The 20,661-nt window shown below is 31.8% G+C and overlaps 1 long non-coding RNA gene across 1 annotated transcript; it reads left to right on the top strand.

Moving 5' to 3' along the window:
- Positions 1 to 5,175: 5,175 nt before the first annotated feature.
- Positions 5,176 to 5,730, top strand: LOC127092538 (uncharacterized). The gene is made up of 2 exons (XR_007792203.1): positions 5,176 to 5,375; positions 5,468 to 5,730. It is a non-coding gene; the product is annotated as an uncharacterized LOC127092538 (long non-coding RNA).
- The last annotated feature ends 14,931 nt before the right edge of the window (positions 5,731 to 20,661 follow it).

The following is a 20,661-nucleotide window of genomic DNA, read 5'->3' as shown; positions in this document are numbered from 1 at the left end:
ATAGTGACACCCATTTTGTCCAAAATATTCCTTTCCAAAACGCTTATAGGGCATCCTAACGCCATTTTCCCCCTAGGTGCTCCGAATATTTTGAATAACATTACCTTCATGGACCATAAAGACATTCACCATGATACTTAGGAGTTTTCTTTGATTTTTTCTACTTTTGTTTTAGTTTATTTGTGTTTACATTTTTTTAATATCATACTTTGTAATGAATTTTATAATGAAATTATTGAGATTAGTGATAATCCATGTTGTTAGCCTATGAATTTTAGCTTAGAATTTTTGACATGAATGTGTGATATAAATTTATGAGATTGCTAAGTGTAAAATGATCTAGCTATAGTTTTGACATATTGATTACTTTAGTTGAGGTGGTGAGTTCGACTCGCCTACCAGTTGTTTTGGGACTTAGTATTTTACTAAGCTCAAGGACTAGATGACCTAGACACCTATTAAGCCTGGTTTGGAGGAATCTCAGGAACAAATTCACACGATTATGACCACTCTCTATTTAAAACATGTTCAGAAACTCGAAAAGGTTTATAGTGATTTCCCATATCCGATAGGGTCAGTTAGAAGACTTGAAGATAATTTTTGACATAAGAAGTCAGGAGATTTAAGGGCAATTATTAACACAGGTAGAAGTTCGCAACATTTCAAGAATTGAAGACAGGTGGAAGTAAGGAAGAGGATAAAAGGGTGTGTAATGGTATACGTGTCGGACACTGGAGAATTGATTATTTACGAAGGTTATGGATTTGTTTAGTATACAAGACAATTTAATTAATATAATAAAGGTTCCAAAATTATACTAATATTCTCAATAGAACTCGGGTTTCCAAGTCACGCAGAGAAAAAAGTTTGTGACAAATGTATGAATATGCGTCACTTTTCTAATTCTGTAATCCAAACATTTTTATTTAATTACTTTTATCGTCTTTATTGTTTCACTTTATTTGTTCAAACAACTATGCACTACCATGAAAGAACTAATCAGTTTGATTATAGTGAAAACCTATTGTTGGATAAGGGGACTGTACTAGTCTCAGTTTAGGAGAGGAACCAAGATAAACTATGTGTGTTGATTTACTACTTGCTTCTAAATATTATTCCCATGTTGCTATTAACTCTGAGATCAGACTTTGAACTTGTTCAGATTCTGAAATTAGTTTTTCAGAAGTGAAAAAGAATCAACATACACAATTCACCCCCCCCCCCCCCCTTGTGTATTTTTCTCACCATATCATGGTACTCAAGCAACACAAAGGTTGAATAAGATGGGAAGTTGAAGATTTGAAGGGAATCAGTTCTACTATACATACACATGAGATATTGATGGGAGATGGACACATGTCAGAGGCACAACCACAAAGAAGACTTTGTCCTATCATGAAAGAAGTAATTAGAAAATAAATTGATAAAGTATTGGATGTCATTCATGACATGTTCAATAATATAAAATTGAAGAGAATAAGGAAGCAACATCCTTAATACCTCAAGTTCAAGGAATTTCGACCAAACAAAAGAAAGAAAAAATGTGATGTTTTATTTGTGTCATATATGCCACCCTAACGTCGATTATAAAGCGTCGAGCTAGGGATGTTAACAAGCGTTGATTTAGAAGAAACCCAAGGGAGGTACTTTTATCTTCTTTTTATTTTATGTTATGGTTTGACTTAATTGAGGTATAAATATCATGAAAACATAGTCATCTTAATCTTAATTGTGATCCAGAGAGATTTTTTACTATGCATGTCTGCCTATACACGTCTAGAAAGTCTAGACACATTTTCCCCCCTAAAAATGCATTATCCTATATGCTTCTAGAGCATAGTGACACCCATTTTTGTCCAAAATATTTCTTTCCAAAACGCTTATAGGGCATCCTAACGCCATTTCCCCCCTAGGTGCTCCGAATCTTTTGAATAACATTACCTTCATGGACCTTAATGACATTCACCATGATACTTAGGATTTTTCTTTGATTTTTTCTACTTTAGTTTTAGTTTTTTTGTGTTTACATTTTTTTAATATCATACTTTGTAATACATTTTATAATGAAATTATTGAGATTAGTGATAATCCATGTTGTTAGCCTATGAATTTTATCTTAGAATTTTTGACATGAATGTGTGATAAAAATTTATGAGATTGCTAAGTGTAAAATGACCTAGTTATAGTTTTGACATATTGATTACTTCAGTTGAGGTGGTGAGTTAGACTCGCCTACCAGTTTTTTTGGGACTTAGTATTTTACTAAGCTCAAGGATTAGATGACCTAGAGACCCATTAAGCCTGGTTTGGAGGAATCTCAGGAACAAATTCACAAGATTATGACCACTCTCTATTTAAAACATGTTCAGAAACTCGAAAAGGTTTATAGTGATTTCCCATATTCGATAGGGTCAGTTAGAAGACTTGAAGATAATTTTTGACATAAGAAGTCGGGAGATTTAAGGGAAACTATCGACATAGGTAGCAGTTCGCAACATTTCAAGAATTGAAGACACGTGGAAGTAAGGTAGAGGATAAAAGGGTGTGTAATGGTATACGTGTCGGACACTGGAGAATTGATTATTGACGACGATTATTGATGTGTTTAGTATAGAAGACAATTTAATTAATGTGATAAAGGTTCCAAAATTTTACTAATATTCTCAATAGAACTCGAGTTTACAAGTCACACAGAGAAAAAAGTTTGTGAGAAATGTATGAATATGTGTCGCTTTTTTAATTCTGTAATCCAAGCATTTTTATTTAATTACTTTTATCGTGTTCATTGTTTCACTTTATTTCTTCAAACAACTCTACACTATTTAGGTTATTTATCTCATACCCACATGATGAATGACAAAAAGTCAAACACTAGATTCCGTATCCGAGAGCATTCGAGCATGTATTCATTATTCAGAACTTATGTAGATTCTTAATTGATTTCATTTGTAATGTCTACACATGACAAGTTGTTTCATTTATCCTAGAGCTTTTCATGCTAACATTTATTTATCCTTTGCATAACCCCTTTGACCTTATTCTCATTTTTACTAATAAAGGTTCCAAAATTTAGGTTATTTATCCTTTCACATGATGAATGAAAAAAATTCAAACACTAGATTCCATATCAGAGAGCATTTGGGCAACAACACATTTTCCAACACTATTGAAGAAGCTGAAGCATGTTCTTGATGAAGTTGAACATTGCAGAATGATTTAAACGAAAACACACCATAAATTTAACTGTATAAGTTTTAGAGAAATTCTTGGATACCTTTAACACTTCCGTTACAGGAAAATCTTAGAAATCGAAACCCAGAAATCGTAATCCAAATTGAAACCAAGAACCCAAAAATCGAAATCCAAAAATCGAAACCAAGAACCCAAAAATGCATACCCAATAACAATCTTCTAGATGATAGTGACAATCTTATGGATTCATTTTTTCAAATATTGTTATTTATGAAGTTGAACTTCCCGGTTGAATTTCCAAAAGTGCAACCTCAATTTAAACCACCATTTCTTGGATTTACAAAGACAACATAAATATGGAATTCTAGAGCATGCATGATTGGACTCATTGAAACTTTCATTGTAGAGCTTTTAAGTATTTTGTATCGGTATTATATTAATCACACTTTGAATTTTGCAGATGATAAACAAGCACTAAGCATTATTCATTATAGTCAAGTTCTTATGCGAGTGTGGTGTATTTGCAGATAATAAACAAGGGAATACTTGAAGTGATTGGAGTTGAGATTGGAAAAGACCTTACTATTCCTCTTTGATTAATCAATTTCCTTGTGTATGATGTAACTATTGTTACTTGTATTCCGTTTTAAATTTTTTTTTAAAGTTATTACAATAACATGTTCGAATTGTTGAAATTTCAATTATATTTAACGTGTAAATTCAATAAAAGAGGCAAAGTGGACTAGTGGTAAAGTATTGTGTTCAATAACCAAGTGGACCAAGGTTCAAGTTTGTGGTGTATAAAAAAAATTGGTTTGTCACGTCAGTGCCACATGTATGTTAAATGTTAATTAAAGTTAGGTAATTTCAATTATCTAAAACACTATTGAAATGTTTTTTTTATAACATACGTGATTCTTTAGAGTTGGAATTTCTTCGATTGGAATTTATAAATATGTGTTTAAACTTATATAGTACAATAAACAATTTTAGAAGAACATATGTTTAATGGAATAAGTTATATGATAATTTTTTTGGAGATTTAGATTTTCTATCACATTGTTGGATTATTTCTTTTATAAGCTTTGTGGTATATAATTCTTTTTTTAATATGTATTATATAATTTATTATTTTATTTTAATTGTATAATGATGAAGTTTATTTATTTATTTGTTTTTTAAATGTTTTTTCCAAATCAAGGATCCTCATAATGTTATTCCTTTTTTTCTCATAATTTTCCATTTTATCTTATCATTATTTTTATACATTCATCATTTTATCTATTCATTATATTGAAAATTTTGTTCATTTTTTATATAAATTCCATGTATTATTATTATTATTATTATTATTATTATTACTACTACTATTATTATTATTATTATTATTATTATTATTATTATTATTATTATTATTATTAAATTTGTGTATAGAAAAATCTAGCTTTGATCTCATATTTTCCTGTATTAAAAAAACTTATCTCTCTATTTTATGATCACATGTTTTTTATCTCTTTTTTCTTCTTCTTATTTTTACATTAAAAAATTAAAAAAATTGATGACGTGAAGTATTTTAATAATATGTACATATATATTTCATATCTCTCTATTTAAAAAATATATACATTCAATGATGATTTGTCAAATTTCATAAATAATATTATTTTAAAAATAAATTTTAAATATAAAAATATGAGAACAGTCACAACTGTTTGAATTCAAACAGATTTTATATTATTTATTATTCCTTTTCACTTTATTAAATTTCATTCATTCATTATTTTAACTTTTTTTCTAGAAACTGGATTCTTGAAAAAGTATTTTTATTTCTTGTTTGAAACATTTTTCATTTTATCATTATTTTTATATTCATTCATTAGTTTATTATATTTTTTGTTTTTTCCATCATCATTTATATAAATAAATATTTTTTATTCATTATTTAATTTTGTTTGTATTCATTAATTTAATTATATAATACATTTTGACTCATCTTTTATATACTTTTTCCTATACTTTTGCATTGAATAAGCACACAATTGAACAACTTTTAAGAGGTTCACATTATATATATACCCACCTACCTAGTGAAATATCACCATTAGAAGAAGAGCATTCTTTCCTCAAAATCATGGATATGAAAAACCTCTTGATTATTTTGCTTATTTTCTCATTTGTTTTTGGTAAGAGTTATGATACTTGATTTTTTGTTGTTGTGAATTTTTACGAATTTCTTATTTATTAATTTAACTATAGTATGAATTTATTTGTGCAGGAAAGCCTGTGGCATTCAAAATTCCGAAGCCAAAAAAGTGCAAATTTGTTGAACCTGGTTATTGTGAAATTTGGAGGGGTTTCTTTTGCCAAGAATTTTGCATGATTAATTGTCCATCATTTACTGCGAAAGGAGTCTGTACCAAAGACAAAGCTTGTCATTGTTCTTGTTGTAGATAAAATGTTATTTACGACAATGGAATATTCACTATGTCAATTGTAAGCTAATAATAAATAAATTAATAAAATGCTTCCATTGCTCTAGGTCCAATTTTTTTTCTTCTGTAATCCAACAATAATCATGCTGTGAAACTATTTAAATTGCAGACACAATTTGACTATATGCATTAGTTCTTTATATCTTTTCATATTATCAACATCAATTTAAAAAAGCATCGACATGATTTTTTTAAGTAAGACAATAACAGCGAGAGTAAATTTACTAGAAATACTATTAGTGTCTATAAAGCTAATACATACTTTGTCAATTGAATCTTGGAGGCTGGAATGGTATTGAGTTGGAACTGCCTCTAAGCCCAAAAATATTTTTTTAAAATTTTAATTAATTATTTCTAACATGAATTGTTTAGTGAAATTTGAACAAACAGTTGTTTTGTGCAATTTGCAATTGACAAGACTAACCAATGTTTTTTATACTTGAATTTTCTCACTGGCTATTTACACTCATATTTCCACTCAGAGATGAATTCATTGTTCTTGCCTAGTCTTATGAATACACTAATTGTAATTTAAATCAAAGCACGGAATATGTATGGATGCATAATAAGCTATTGCATAAGGAAAAAGTTTATTTATTAATAGATCTGACGAGATTGTGGATTTCGCTTTCAGATATCTTCAAATATGATGGATAATTTATGTGATGGAAATTGTGGTCATCTTTGTGTTAGAAAAATAAGAATATGTTACTTTTCATGTTATTAACATATATTATCGAAAAAGAGATTACCGACATATTACCTCTTATGAATAATCGTTTTATTTTTTACCTCTTAGGTCAAAAAAATTCATGTTATTATCTCTTAGGTCAAAATTTTCATGACATTTCACTTTTAATGAATAATCACTTTTTATGTTATCCAAATATAAATAGTTATCCATTATAAAAATTTGGTTTTGTTATTGGGTATCTAAACTTTACTATACCTTAAATTCGTCTGGTTTCATGTTTTATCACATTATAAATTAATTTTATATTTTAAATTTTTTTAAATTTTATAAAAAAATTATTTTAAAAATAAAATTCAGAATTCTTTTTCTTTTCATGAAAAATATAATATTCGGAATTTTTTTTTTCCAAAAAAGTTATATTTCATATTTTCTTTCAAATAAAATTATTATTTTCTTCTAAATAAAAAATATTTTTTATCAAAAATATTTTGTATTTTTTTCAGTAAAAAAAATCTTTTTTAAAAAATTTAGATTTTTTTAAATAAGTTTTTAAAAAATTTCAAAAAGGTAATTTTTTAAAATTTTCAGAATAAAAAAACTTTTATTTTCAGAAAAAAAAATAATTTCTAAAAAAATAATATTTTTTATAGTTTCAGAGTAGAAACTATTTTTTATTTTCAAAATTTTATTATTTTTGATTTCTATTTTTTTTAAAATAAATTTTTAGTTATTTTTATTTTTTGGAATAATTTATTATATTGTATTAAACTTTTCAAATGAAAGCTATATTTATAAAATGTTATTTTTGTTACTTTCAAAATCATAATCAATATTATTATATTTTAAATTTATGTTATCGTGTCGTTTATAGTATAAAGTCATTATTACAATATTAATATTTTTTATTCATTTTTATGAAATTATTTATCTATTTTTTAAATATCATTCACTATTTTTAATTTAGTTTAATTAATGCATCTCTCTCTTTCATAAATAATTATGAATATTATTTATAAAATATTAATTATTGTTACATTCAACTCAAAAGTTGATAACAATAAAATTAAAAAAACACAAAGAGTATTCTGATATAACATTAAATATTCAAATAATTTTTGCTTCAATTTTAAAGTTTGAATTGAAGAAAAATCTAATTTTGTTGATTATTAAAATGTTTTTTTAATTATTGCAATACATATAAACTATGTTAAATATAACTCTCACATGTTTATTTTATAATATTAAAATTTATATATAAAAATATTCAACAATTTCAAATAGACGGCTTATTAATACTGTTAAATTATTTTAAAATATGAAAAATTAAATATACACATATTAATATAATAATTATATTTTTAAAATATTAATAAATAAAATAAATCTAAAATTTATTGAACTTACTTTTCTAAAATTATGTATAAAAATTAGGTGATGCTTATAACATGGGAGAGTAGATATTTTGAAATTGTAATATTTATTCAGAAAATAATTTCTTTATTAATATAAAATACCAAAAATTAATAATTTCTTTAGTATAACATTAAATAATTTTTATTATTAATATGCATCACATAACTCTCATTGGATACATTTTATTAAGTATTAAATAGTTGCAAGAAATATACATAGATTCAACAATTCATTTTTCAAATGAGTCCAATTTCCATATTTAAAATTTCAAAGTAAATTTACAAAATTAGTATTAAAGTTTTTGTTAATAATGGAGGATCTTTATGTTAGTTTTTATTTATATTAATGTAGATTATATGTATTTAAGATAGTCTTTATTTTTTATTTTTTTTTATTAAATATAAAATTAAAAAAGATTTATCATTATTTATCAATTAGTTATAATAAAATCAATTCAATGTGTATCACTAATAAATATGTACACAGAATTAAGTATGTCATTGATTCGAATACGATTAAAACATGTTATTAATAAACTGATTAATAATAATTTTAATAAAATTTATATTTTTTTATGGATAATGTTAACTTGTGTCCTGAGAGCACAAGGTAGAAAACCTACTTATAAAAAGTTTGTATTGAAAAGAGTAATTTAAAAATTAATTATATATATTTATTAAAATCAATACACAATTTTCAAGATAATACTTAACTTGTGTCCTAGAGACACAAGTTAGCATTACCTTTTTTATTATGGAAGTTATATGAAACTATTGATCCAAATATTAAAAAAAAAAGGAATTTATCAACCGGTTTTTTAAAGTAGGTGAATAAATAGGATTTTTTTTTACGAAAATAACCCTGTTTTTCAAGAAAATTCACAAAATAATCCTTATTTCAAAAAAAAATCCCAAAGTACCCCACTTTTAGGAGGAGGCGCCAATCCAATTGGCGACTCCTCTTAAAAATTGAATGGAGGCGCAAATTGGATTGGCTATGGCACATGATGCAGCCAATCCAATTGGCGCCCATCTGTATCACTTGAGAGGAGGCGCCAATTGGATTGACACCTCAGTGTAAAATTCTTTTTTTTTTGCTAAATGGTCTACGTGATACATAATTTTTAAATAAGACCAATTGATATTAATAAAATTTTCCGTTTACACAAAAAAGCCTAATGGTGATGACCGGGATCACCTAACCGACCTCCGATCCCACATCCCCTAGCTACCCTAACCCGTGGCCCTAAACCACGTTGATGATTCACTAGTGGTGTTTGAGCATCTGAGGGGCCAGGAGCGTCACTACCAATTACAGGAGATGGCCTATTGAGATAGTCAGACAAATCGACATAGTCTTCAGTATGCATCGAGGGTGTACCGCCGTAGCTGAGTTCATGACCCATGCCAGAGTAGTTGGGTTGTGTTTGACTCATTTGTGGGCAATCGAGACGGTTGAAGGGAGACATGGGTGTGAATGATGCGTCGAGGAAAGGTTGAAAAGCTTGTTGGGGTGTTTGGTAGAGATAGGGTTGTGTCGTACCCCCAAAATTTGTCCATTTAATTGTACTTCTGTTTCGTTTAAATTTCTCACTTCATATGCATCATTCCATTAGGTCATTATGCGATTGCTCATTAAATAAGTAACCCGATGTGTTGAGTCAGTGTTCATGATCAAATAAGGCCTCTATTGGAGTAAAACTGCTTCACTTTAGGGGTTTGCTCTTACCAAGTTGGGTTCGGTTTGCATCACATGCAGGTGATCATTAGTAAAGTTATAGGTCTGTTAATGTGTGTTTTGTCCCAATACTTTGGGGTTTCAGTGGGCTTGGTGTCCATCATTTAAAGTTAGAAGTAGTTCATTACTTGTGTTGTAAGATAAGGGGTTCAAAATTGGTACAAGATCTCAAAGTGAAGTTGGAGTTTCTGTATCATTTCTAAGAGTGGAAACTATTAGTTAAGACTATCAATCAGAATCCCTCTTTTCCCCCTTTTGGGATATATATCTTGCATGGCTTGGTGCACCGTGATTTTCTGGTTCAAGTCGTAATGGAACTAGAGCATTGGAAAATCTGAATCCTTAGAAAGAGGTTTGAGCTCATTTTTCATATTTTGAAAAGGAAGAGGTAAGTTTGAACGTTTTGACATTAAGCCATTTCAAATCTCCATCATAAACTAATTTCTATAAAAAACGTTTTTATTACACCAATTCCATTCCAACTTTTGATTACATCCATCGACCGTATCATATATTCGGTTCCAACATATATCATCATGCAATTCCAACAATACATCCCAAATTCACAAAGTTTCATACAATTAGCATTCTAGTAATAAAAGCCCTACAACTAAAGACAAGCCAATCATCATAGAGTTAGGGTCATGTGTTTTGTTGTTGGTTTTGGCTCCATTTACGATCTTTTAAATTGGACGTATGGATTGGTTATCCAGGATCTAACAACTTCTTTCGCTCAAAACCATGGAAAGGATGTTTTTTTACCAACCAAAGCCTTCTGTCTGCAGCAAGGACGGAAACGCAGAGATGCAAAATCGTAGCAGAACTCCAATCCTCCTCCAACGGTCGCTTCCATGTTTTCCTTCAATATGGTACAGTTTGGCATAACAGTAACCTAGATATCCTGCATAATTCAAAACCATGAGCCACAAACCATTAGCAGTCCTAAACCAATAGCCAAAAGTCATTACAAACCGTTATTCATTTTACATATCTGAAATAATGACTTTGCATGGCAAAAAAGAGACAAAGCAAAGGAATACAATTTAAAAAGAAAAAACTGTCACAGGCTGCGGAAGGACAAAACAACAAACGGCATGCCATAATACCAAAAGCCGACTGCATACGCAGCTCAGAGTACTCCTATCGAAGTAGGCCATGTTGCAGACCTTTGCAGCATGATTATCCATGGATGATGCAGATATGTTACTCCAAGAACCTGCAAGTCATTTTCCCAAAGACATGTGGTGACCTGAAGAATTAAAAGCCATACATCATATCATGTAATCCGACTTTGGCAAGGATAAACAACACACAAAGCCAACATAAGTTCAAGTCCACCAAGGCCAATGATGTGCAAACTTCACATTTGCAGCCAATATGCAGGAATCAACTTGACATCAGAATCTTACACACCCTACATCATAAAGGTAAATAACTTAAAGTTGCAGGGGAAGGGAAACAAGGTTGATACGTGATGGTAAGTTGTACACTTACAAAGGACATATTATTTTCATTTCCTCACGAACCTTCATGATTTTCTTACCACCACTTGACAATAGGGGTGGCAATTGGATCCATTAAGAGAAAATCCATCCAATTCATCCATCAAAAAATTCATCCAATCCATCCACTACATAAAAATTAAGTTAATGGATTGATCCAATCCATCCAACACATTTTTATGATCCAATGGATTTTTTTATCTAATTTTAAAAAAATAATTTTTTTCAAATATTAAATTATTTTTTTGAAAAATAAAATATAATTTTTTTTTCGAAAAATAAAAATAAATTTATTTTTTTCGAAAAAAAATAATTTTTTTTGAAAATACAAAAACTCGATTTTTTCCAAAAATTTTAAAATATTTTTTTTTGAAAAATACCAAAGTTTGATTTTATTTTCGAAAAATTTATTTTTTTACGAATATAAAAAAATTATTTTTTTTCGAAAATAAAAAAAAACGATTTTTAAATTTTCTTTTCGAAAATACAAAAATATATTTTTTTTGGAAAAAAATGATTTTTCTCGGAAAAAAAACTGATATTGTTTTATTCAAAAAAAAATTGATTTTTTTTTTTAAAATAAGTGATTTTTTTCAAAGAAAAAAAATGGATGGATGGATATTCATCCACTAAAAATATGATAATGGATGGATTGGATGGATTTTATTTCTTAATAGATGGATTGGATTGGATATTTTTAAAAAAACTTTTAGTGGATTGTTAATGGACTAATGGATTGTTTTGATCCATCCATTAACTATCCAATCCATATCCATCAAATTCATCCATTTTGTCACCCCTACTTGACATCTTCAGTAGCTACAAACAAAACATATGGAATCATAATGATAGAGCAGCCTACTCGCACATCCTGGAGAGTTTCCGAGTGCCGCCTTGATTCATGTCATCTTGATTTAACCGTGAACCTGCACACCAATAAATTAATAGCTCATTAAAAAACGACCTGCACAAGAATGATTCGACCAAATAACTTTAAACCCAGCTACGACGATGCAATGTTAAACATGGAAAGTATTGGCATCACTACATAAGTGTCAAACAGAAAAAATCAAATATCATAATCAACTTGTTTCCTAAAATCCTCATATCAGTTGGAAACAAGAAGACCACCAAGCAGTGTTTTTGAGTCAAAAATTAGAGACACACATGGGTCGGATTTCACAGCGGTAAACAAAGTAATCCACATTTTTTTAAATTAAGAAAACTCGCGGGACCACATGCTTAAGGATGGACGCTCACTCACTACAGACGAAAACGAGTTGGCTCTTAACAAAATCAGGAATTGGTCCCCACAAGATCTAATCAAAATTCTGTAACGGTTTTTGATCTCATTGGTGATACCTGGAAAGGGACCACTGACCTGCGGATATAAAAAGAGAGGACGCTCGTTCAGAGAGGGGGGGATTGGAAGGACGAAATCTCAGAGAGGACGCCGGTTTTGGGGTTACAAAACAACCCGAGTTGGTTGGTGCCCATGTGGGCTTCCTGGGTTTTGGCCCATTTCTTTCTTCTTTCAGTTGTGCACCCCAGTGGGTTTCTGAGGCCTTCAAGGCCCACTTGTTTTTGGTATGATCCTTTTAATTCCTTTCCTTTAGTATGTGTTTGGTTTTGTTTGAATGGAGGTTGATTTGTTAATTAAAACTTTAGTACCATTTTATAATTACCTAATATTAGTTAGATAATTTGTTAGTATTTAATTAATTAACATGTTTTATTATCATCATTTATTATTTAATATAGTTTAGATAATTATTCACTCTTGGGATTTAATTGAATTATTGTTGTGTGCTTGTTTATCCATGGATACAAGTTAATTAATTCCATATGTGTGGTGTGTTACAATCATGACAAACTATTTCAATTTCACCGATTTCAAACCATTCAAACCAAATTTCAAAAATAAGTCACATATTTCTCGATTCAATAGCGAGCTCATTTTCAAGCACCTTTGTAAGTCGGTCGCTTTTAAAGCATCGTCATCAACCTCACATAGCTTACTCTTGGGCTTTCTTACAATGAGACCTATTTGAATTTTATTAATCGAATAGATGATTGATTCACTAATTAAAATCCAATTTATCTACAAACACCAATTCAAACCTCGGTCCAACACCAAATAATCTTTCCCAAAACATACTAATTCTAATAAATTTAAATTCAACGTATTTAATTAATATACTCTTAAAAACTATTTAAATTAATTTTTGGATGAAAAGGGGAATAGTAAGCATTCGCTTCACTATCTCTCGATTATTCGAATAATTGGCGTTCGCCATATTGCTCGAACTTTCGTCATTCAATTAAAACCCTAAAAAACTTACAAATGTGAATCATCTTCTGAAATCAATGTAATACTTAAAAGTATGTTTTCTTTCATAAACTTCGGATGAAAAAGAGTATAGTAAGCGTTCGTTTCATTATTTCTCAAGTATTCAAACGATTGGCGCACACCATATTGGTTGAATTCTTATCATCCGATTAAAACCTTAATCGTACAAATTCAAAAATTATTTTCCTATATCAAATATAACTTCTATAAGATTTTATTTTTATAAATTAAGTTTCGGGTGATGAAATAATGGGAGGCGTTCGCCTCACCATTTCTCAAATAATTGAATGATTGGCGCTCGCCATTTTGCTCGGTTTTCTTTCGACTTCCGATCAAGATACTCTAATTAAACTTGGATAAGGGAATCGGTGACGGACGCCCCATTGTTCCTTGAATAAGCAAGTGGGAGGCGCACGCCTCACTATCGTGTACATTCAATTTCCGAAAACAAGCTTTCAATAATAATTTAAACGAAAAGGGAGTAGAAGGCGTTCGCCTTATTATTCCTCGAAAGAATTGAACGATTAGTGTGCACCACATTGCTCAATCTTTTGTCGTTCTTCAAAAATATCTTAAACACATCAAATCTATCTGTCCTCGCACACGTGCAATCAAAACCAACCAAACAAAACATCCAACATATTAATTCAACTTGTCACCCCCGTGTGACCAAAACTCTTTTCAATAAGAACATTATTTAATTCTTTCTAATACGCACAACAAACTAGTGCTTAAGCCTCCGCCAAGAGTAGACAAGCCAACGTTTAGCCTTTAGATCGTGATGTAAATAGTCATTCATTAAAAGACACCAACCAACCATAGTTCCCCGAACTACGAATTCTCTGATTTCCTTATTGCACCGTAAGGATACGTAGGCACGAGATTGCGAGATCTTGGCGAGCACACTAATAAAAAAACCTCCATTTTCCCCCATTCTGAGGTCTCCATCCATATCTATTATCTATTTTAGTCACTCGAAGAAAGCAAATAACATTCAACTAACATTCAAATAGCAAATTAGACTAAAAGGTTCTCGTTGAGTATAACGGACGTGAGGGGTGCTAACACCTTCCCCTTGCGTAATCGACTCTCAAACCCGAATATGGTTGCGACTGTTGGTGTAAGCCCTAGAGGCCACAATTTTTTGTACTTGTATCGAATTATTTATTAATAATAAAAGGCTTTTTCTTCATTATGTTTGTTTAATAAAGTCCCTAGAATAGCTAGTCCGTTTAATGTATCAAGTATGACTTAATCATGAGATCACATTAAACATAAGGACATTATTCTTAAAGTATCCGTAGTCGATCTTTATTGTGAAGTGGGTAACATTAAGGCATTAAGACTATTATGTATATAGACTGATGATCACATCTCATGGATCATGGATAAGGAGTTATCAAGTCTTAAACATAGGTATGAATATTAAGAGTAATATTTATACTGGATTGACCCGCTATGAGAATACTATATAGAATGTTATGCAAAGTGTCATAAGTTATTCTCATGGTGATAATGGTGTATACCACCCTTCAACCTGAAACCATTATGGACCCTAGATGTAGAGTCAAGTGCCTTATTGCTAATCAAACATTGTCCGTAACTGGATGACCATAAAGACAGTTGATGGGTACTCCACGAAGCATGCTGAGGTACATGAGTGATATAGATGGAATTTGCCCATCCTGCGTAACAGGATAAATTTCTATGGGCCCAATATTGATCTGGACAAGGATGACACGGTCTATGCCTTGTGTTCAATATAGACATAAGAGCAAAAGGGTAATTGTACACATAAGTATTATCATAAAAGAATTTGTCAGATCACATGAAATTTTTGTGTCTTGGGTAGCAGTGATGTGTTGCTAGATACCGCTCACTGTTTATTATGTTAAATACGTGATTTAATATAATTGCCAATGCCATAAAAACCTACAGGATCACACACAAAAGGAAGGATTGATGAGAGATGAAGTAACTAAGGAACACCGTAAGGTACGGTGCACTTAAGTGAATTGTAGAACATCGTAAGGTACAGTGTACTTAAGTAGAATACGAAATATGGTAAGGTACCACGCACTTAAGTGATTTTGGCATATTATAAGATATGGGCCACATACACTTAAGTGGGCTTTTTAGCTTGCAACCCACACAAATGGTTCTATAAATAGAACCCTTGTGTAAAAGCATTTGAAAATTTGAAATTTCGTTTCTCTCTCTGTCTCACTCAAAGCCTTCATTCGTAGCAGCTAACACTGAGATTGAAGGAATCCGTTCGTGTGGACTGAGTAGAGGCGTTGTCATCGTTCAATGTTCGTGATCGCTCTGTAGATCTGCATCAAAGGTTACAATCGCCACAAGAGGTAACGATTCTATCACTGATCATGCCCCTACATAAGGATCACTAAAGGAATTTTTTTTAAAATTCCGTTGCATTTTGGGTCGCTCTTCTCCTTCAGCGACGACCATTATTCTGTTTTTGAAGGTTTTATCGATATTTTCCTATTCCTTCATTGGGATAAATAAAGTTCGGTGGCGACTCTGTTCGATCAAATTTTTTTCGTGACCATCGCGAGGGATCGCATTTTTCGAGGTGCGACAGATTGTTGGAGGTTTTGGTTTTGTGAGGTTTGGGCTTCTTAGTTATAGTAGTAGGATGGGTGGTTGGTGTTGAATGATCGTTGGGTGTTCTGGCTAAGGCGGCTTTGGTAGGGTGATGTGTTGGGTGCGAAGCGATGTTGGGTCTCGGGTTGATGATCAATTTGTTGGTGGTGGTATGGGGTATGCTCTTGGTATTGGGGTTGGGTGTATGGCATGTTTTGGTTGTATGTTTGTATGTTGGTGGAACGGAAAGTTTGACGGATAGGGGGTCGTGTGTATCCGGTCTGACAATGTTGTTAGGGGTTAGATGTTGAGGTGTCTGGTGTGTAAATTTGTTGGCGTGGGTCGTACAGGTACATATCCTCGACGATGAACTGAAAACCAACCGATCTGTACCAAGCCATATAAGTACGACTTGGTTTTTCTTCATTTGACATGACTGCGTCAGTTAAGACATGGTCATGTCGGTGCTTCCATTTTCGACACTCTGATATTGCGAAGCTTTGCCATGGATTGAAGTTCCATTGGTCGTTAACTTTGCGCAAATGCCATTCTCCTAGGCTTGTTGGGGGATCTAGGATGTTCTGGGTCATACCGAACTGCAACTTCACACGGTCACTATTGTGCATCTCCATAGTTGTGAATCGTATTATCGGTGTGCATGCATCCATACGACCGCGTCTTCAGCGTTGACCTCATGGTCATGATCTAAATTTAGGTGCGGACGTCAAATGAACTGAAATGTGAAAGTAACTTGGATTATAATCTTGGTAGAAGAAGTTAACAAATTATAATGAAATAATGAGGTTATTATCCTTATGTTTTTCGATCGAAGGTGATCCAACAGATTGCGATACTGAGTAATACAGTGTCTAGGACATCTGTTATAACTCATACCACGTGTAGACCATCTGCACCAAGAAGGTAAAAATATTAGTTAGAGATAATAATCTTTAAAGAAGTAAGTAAATATATAGAAATTTAAACAACTTACTTTTGTGCATACGGGAATGTGAAAGGGTTGTTGTTGACGAGTGCTAGGGACGATAGTCTTGACCAAACCCATGCTTGGAGCAAAATAGCACATCCAAAAAAGGTAGATGTGTCTTTGTGTGAGTTTTGCATAAAGAGCTATAGAGATAGGCCAGACAAGCAGATCCCCAACTGTAACTTCCTATTCTATCTACATGTCTAAGTAAAGGTAAATACATAATATGCATACTAGAACCACTATCTTCGGGAAATAAAAAAGAACCAATTAAAAGCATAATGTAACACCTAGTTTTTATTATTCGAGCATCTTTGGTAGAATGCTCATCTAAGTATAAACTGTTATAGTATGACTTAAGGCACGCAAGGAGTATATCTTGACCTCTTGAGTTATCATCTAACAAATCAATCTCCAAGAGGTCCATGCAAATTGAATTTGCATAGTTAGTTTTACCATTTACAGCCTTACCTTCAATGGGCAGTCTCAAAAGCATGTAGACGTCTTCTAACGTCACGGTACACTCACCGGTTGGGAACCAGAATATGTGTGTCTCGGAACGCCATCTTTCGCATAAAGCAAGAATGAATTTGTTATCTATCGACCAAGACAAAATCTTGCTTATATGACCAAAACCGCGCGAGTTCAACATAAGGTTGAATCATCGGGTCCATGTGGACATATTCGTGGACCCGAGTCCAGAACCTTGAAACATCCTATAAAAGAAAGAACAAAAAACTTTACTAAGTTGATATGTTATTAAAAGGGACTCTATTAAAACAAATAACAAAACAATAAAACGCTTACATAAGTTGCTATGTTTGCAACCGTTCCTCTGTGCGATTCGCCCATTGTGAGGATAAACATTTTGTCGGGGATGAAAGCGGTTGGTGCAGATGAAACTACAAGAAGCTGTTGCATATGAAATTGTAGAAGAAGTAATGAGTGATGGTGTGGAAGAAGTGCTGATGGTGTGGATGAATTTATAGGCAAATGAATTGGAGCATGGGAAATTGTGTTTGCAATGACAAAGACTGTTGAACAGGTATTTGGCAACTGGGAGGATTCATACAAAGAATTGCCACGGTTTTTATGGGCACTAAAAACATATGTCTCACGAACTGTGGCAATTATGGAGACATTACCAGCAATGATGCCAGACGGAACCTGTGTTATAGGTAATAGAATCTTTCACTGTCTCTTTTGGGTGTTTGACCCATGCATCAAAGGTTTCGCATTCTGCAAACCTATTATTCAAATTGATGGCACTTGGTTATACGGAAAATACAAGGGTACTTTGCTTATGGAGGTTGCACAAGACGGCAACAACAATGTCTTTCCCATTGCCTTTTCTCTGGTTGAAGGTGAAACGGCTGGTGGATGGGGTTTCTTTCTTCGACATCTCAGAACGCATGTTGCTCCACAAGCCAATCTCTGTTTGATTTTTGATAAACATGCTGCCATTGAGAGTACCTACAACAACCATGAAACGGATGACATGATCCTCCTTCTACCCATGTCTATTGCATTAAACATATTGCACAAAACTTCATGCATCCAATAAAAGATAAGAATATTCGCAAGAAGGTGGTGAATGTTGGGTATGCTCTAACTCAGCCGTCATTTCAATATTATCTTGATGAAATTAGACTGTCTAATGAAGATGCGGGAAGATGGCTGAATAACATACCAATAGAGTAGTAAACAAGGGGATTTGACGGAGGTTGTCGATTGGGCCACATGACAACAAACCTTGTGGAATTCATGAACGGGGTATTCAAAGGAATTAGAAATCTGCCAATAACCGCCTTGGTAAGATCGACCTATTATAGCTTGGCTTCTACGTTCGCAGCCAGAGGTGAAAGATGGAGTACGGTATTAATGTATGGGCAAGTATTCAGTGAGTGTTGCATGAAAGTCATGAAAGAGGAGAGCATCAAAGCTAGCACACACATTGTAACAATCTTTGACCGTCATAGGAAAACTTTCAGCGTCCAGGAAACAATGGACCATAACGAGGGGAGACCAAATTTAGCCTATGATGTTAGACTAAGCAGAAGTTGGTGCGATTGTGGAAAATTCTAGGCCTTATGTATTCCTTGCTCCCATGTCATTGCAGCATGCGGATATACTCGTCAAGACGCTTACAATCATTTATCTGATGTGTACAAGACCGTCACCATCATGAATGTATATAATAAAAGCTTCTCGGTACTACCAATGGAGGAATATTGGCCTCCATACAAAGGTGATATAGTTTGGCACAATGAAGAGATGCCTAGAAAGAAAAAAGGAAGGCTAAACAACACACGTATCAGGACATAAATGGATTCGACAAATAAAATAATAAAATTATGTAGTTTCTGTCGTCAACCAGGACACAACAAGAACAATTGTCCCAATCGAGGAGCATCATCTGGGTCATAAGCTTTTTGTATTATTGTATTTCTCTAACCTTCAATCATTATATATCATAAAGTTTTTGTTATAATGAGGTTCATAACAAACATCAGTACAAAATAAGCTCACTGAAAACAGAAATATTTCTAACTGATTACAACAATCAAATTGATGTCATCTCGACCGAACATCATTTCCCTAGCATCTTTATCTGTTTTCATTCGCATCCAACCAAAGATTATGTCGTGTCTCTCAATACTTCTAATTTTTTCCTTCTGGTATTTTCCCATCTAACCAACGAACCAGCTCCCTCTTCAGTTGATCGAACATAGTGATGTTCCAGAACAACATCAGCATCAGAGGTTTGTCTCTCGCATAAATCACATTTCCGTATCGACGACGAACACCAAACATGATTGCCAAATGATGAAATGAGATGTGGAACAATGATCCATACAACACATCTATTTATAACAAAAAAATTGCATTTTACACTGAGATGTCAATCCAATTGGCGTCTCCTCTCAAGTGATACACATGGGCGCAAATTGGATTGACTGCACCATGTGCCCTAGCCAATCCAATTGGCGCCTTCATTCAATTTTTAAGAGGAGTCGCCATTTGGATTCGCACCTCCTCCTAAAAGTGAGGTACTTTGGGAATTTTTTTAAAACCAGAGTTATTTTAAGAATTTCCTAAAAAAATTGGATTATTTTCATAAAAAATTCACAAATAGGCATACCAAATTAATACATGTATGTGTAGGCGCTGATGTGATTACGCGGAAAAAATATAATATTGAAATAAATACAATTAAAATATGGATCATTTATTGAAATTAATATGATTAAAATAAAGATTGAATAAATGTGTCTAATTGGTATAAATATGGTAAAGAAAATTTGTGACCAAATAAAAGAAAAATATTTGTAATTTATTAAAATTTATGCAATTTATGTAATAATTAAATAAATATGTCTTTATGCATACGGTTGATCCAAATCAAAATTAATAATATAAATAAAAACATGTTTTTCTTTTATAAATAATAAAATTTCATTATTGAATAATTTTGTATTTCTGTTTTTTTTATTCTTATTTTATTTTAGAAATAAATGAGTGTAATACACTAGTACTCGTGTCAACGCACGAGCATCCAGATCACAATTCGTGCGAGCACACGGGTTATTATATTTTTTGTATAATTAAAAATTAAAAATTAAAATATTAAAAATAATATATAAACTCAAACACGGGCAAAATGTATTTATTTATGTTACTAATATATATTT

This window comes from Lathyrus oleraceus, chromosome 6, assembly GCF_024323335.1.
Source record: "Lathyrus oleraceus cultivar Zhongwan6 chromosome 6, CAAS_Psat_ZW6_1.0, whole genome shotgun sequence".
In the NCBI taxonomy this organism is placed as follows: domain Eukaryota; kingdom Viridiplantae; phylum Streptophyta; class Magnoliopsida; order Fabales; family Fabaceae; genus Lathyrus; species Lathyrus oleraceus.
Note: the sequence above shows the minus strand (reverse complement) of the source record. Positions and strands in the feature narration are given on the sequence as shown.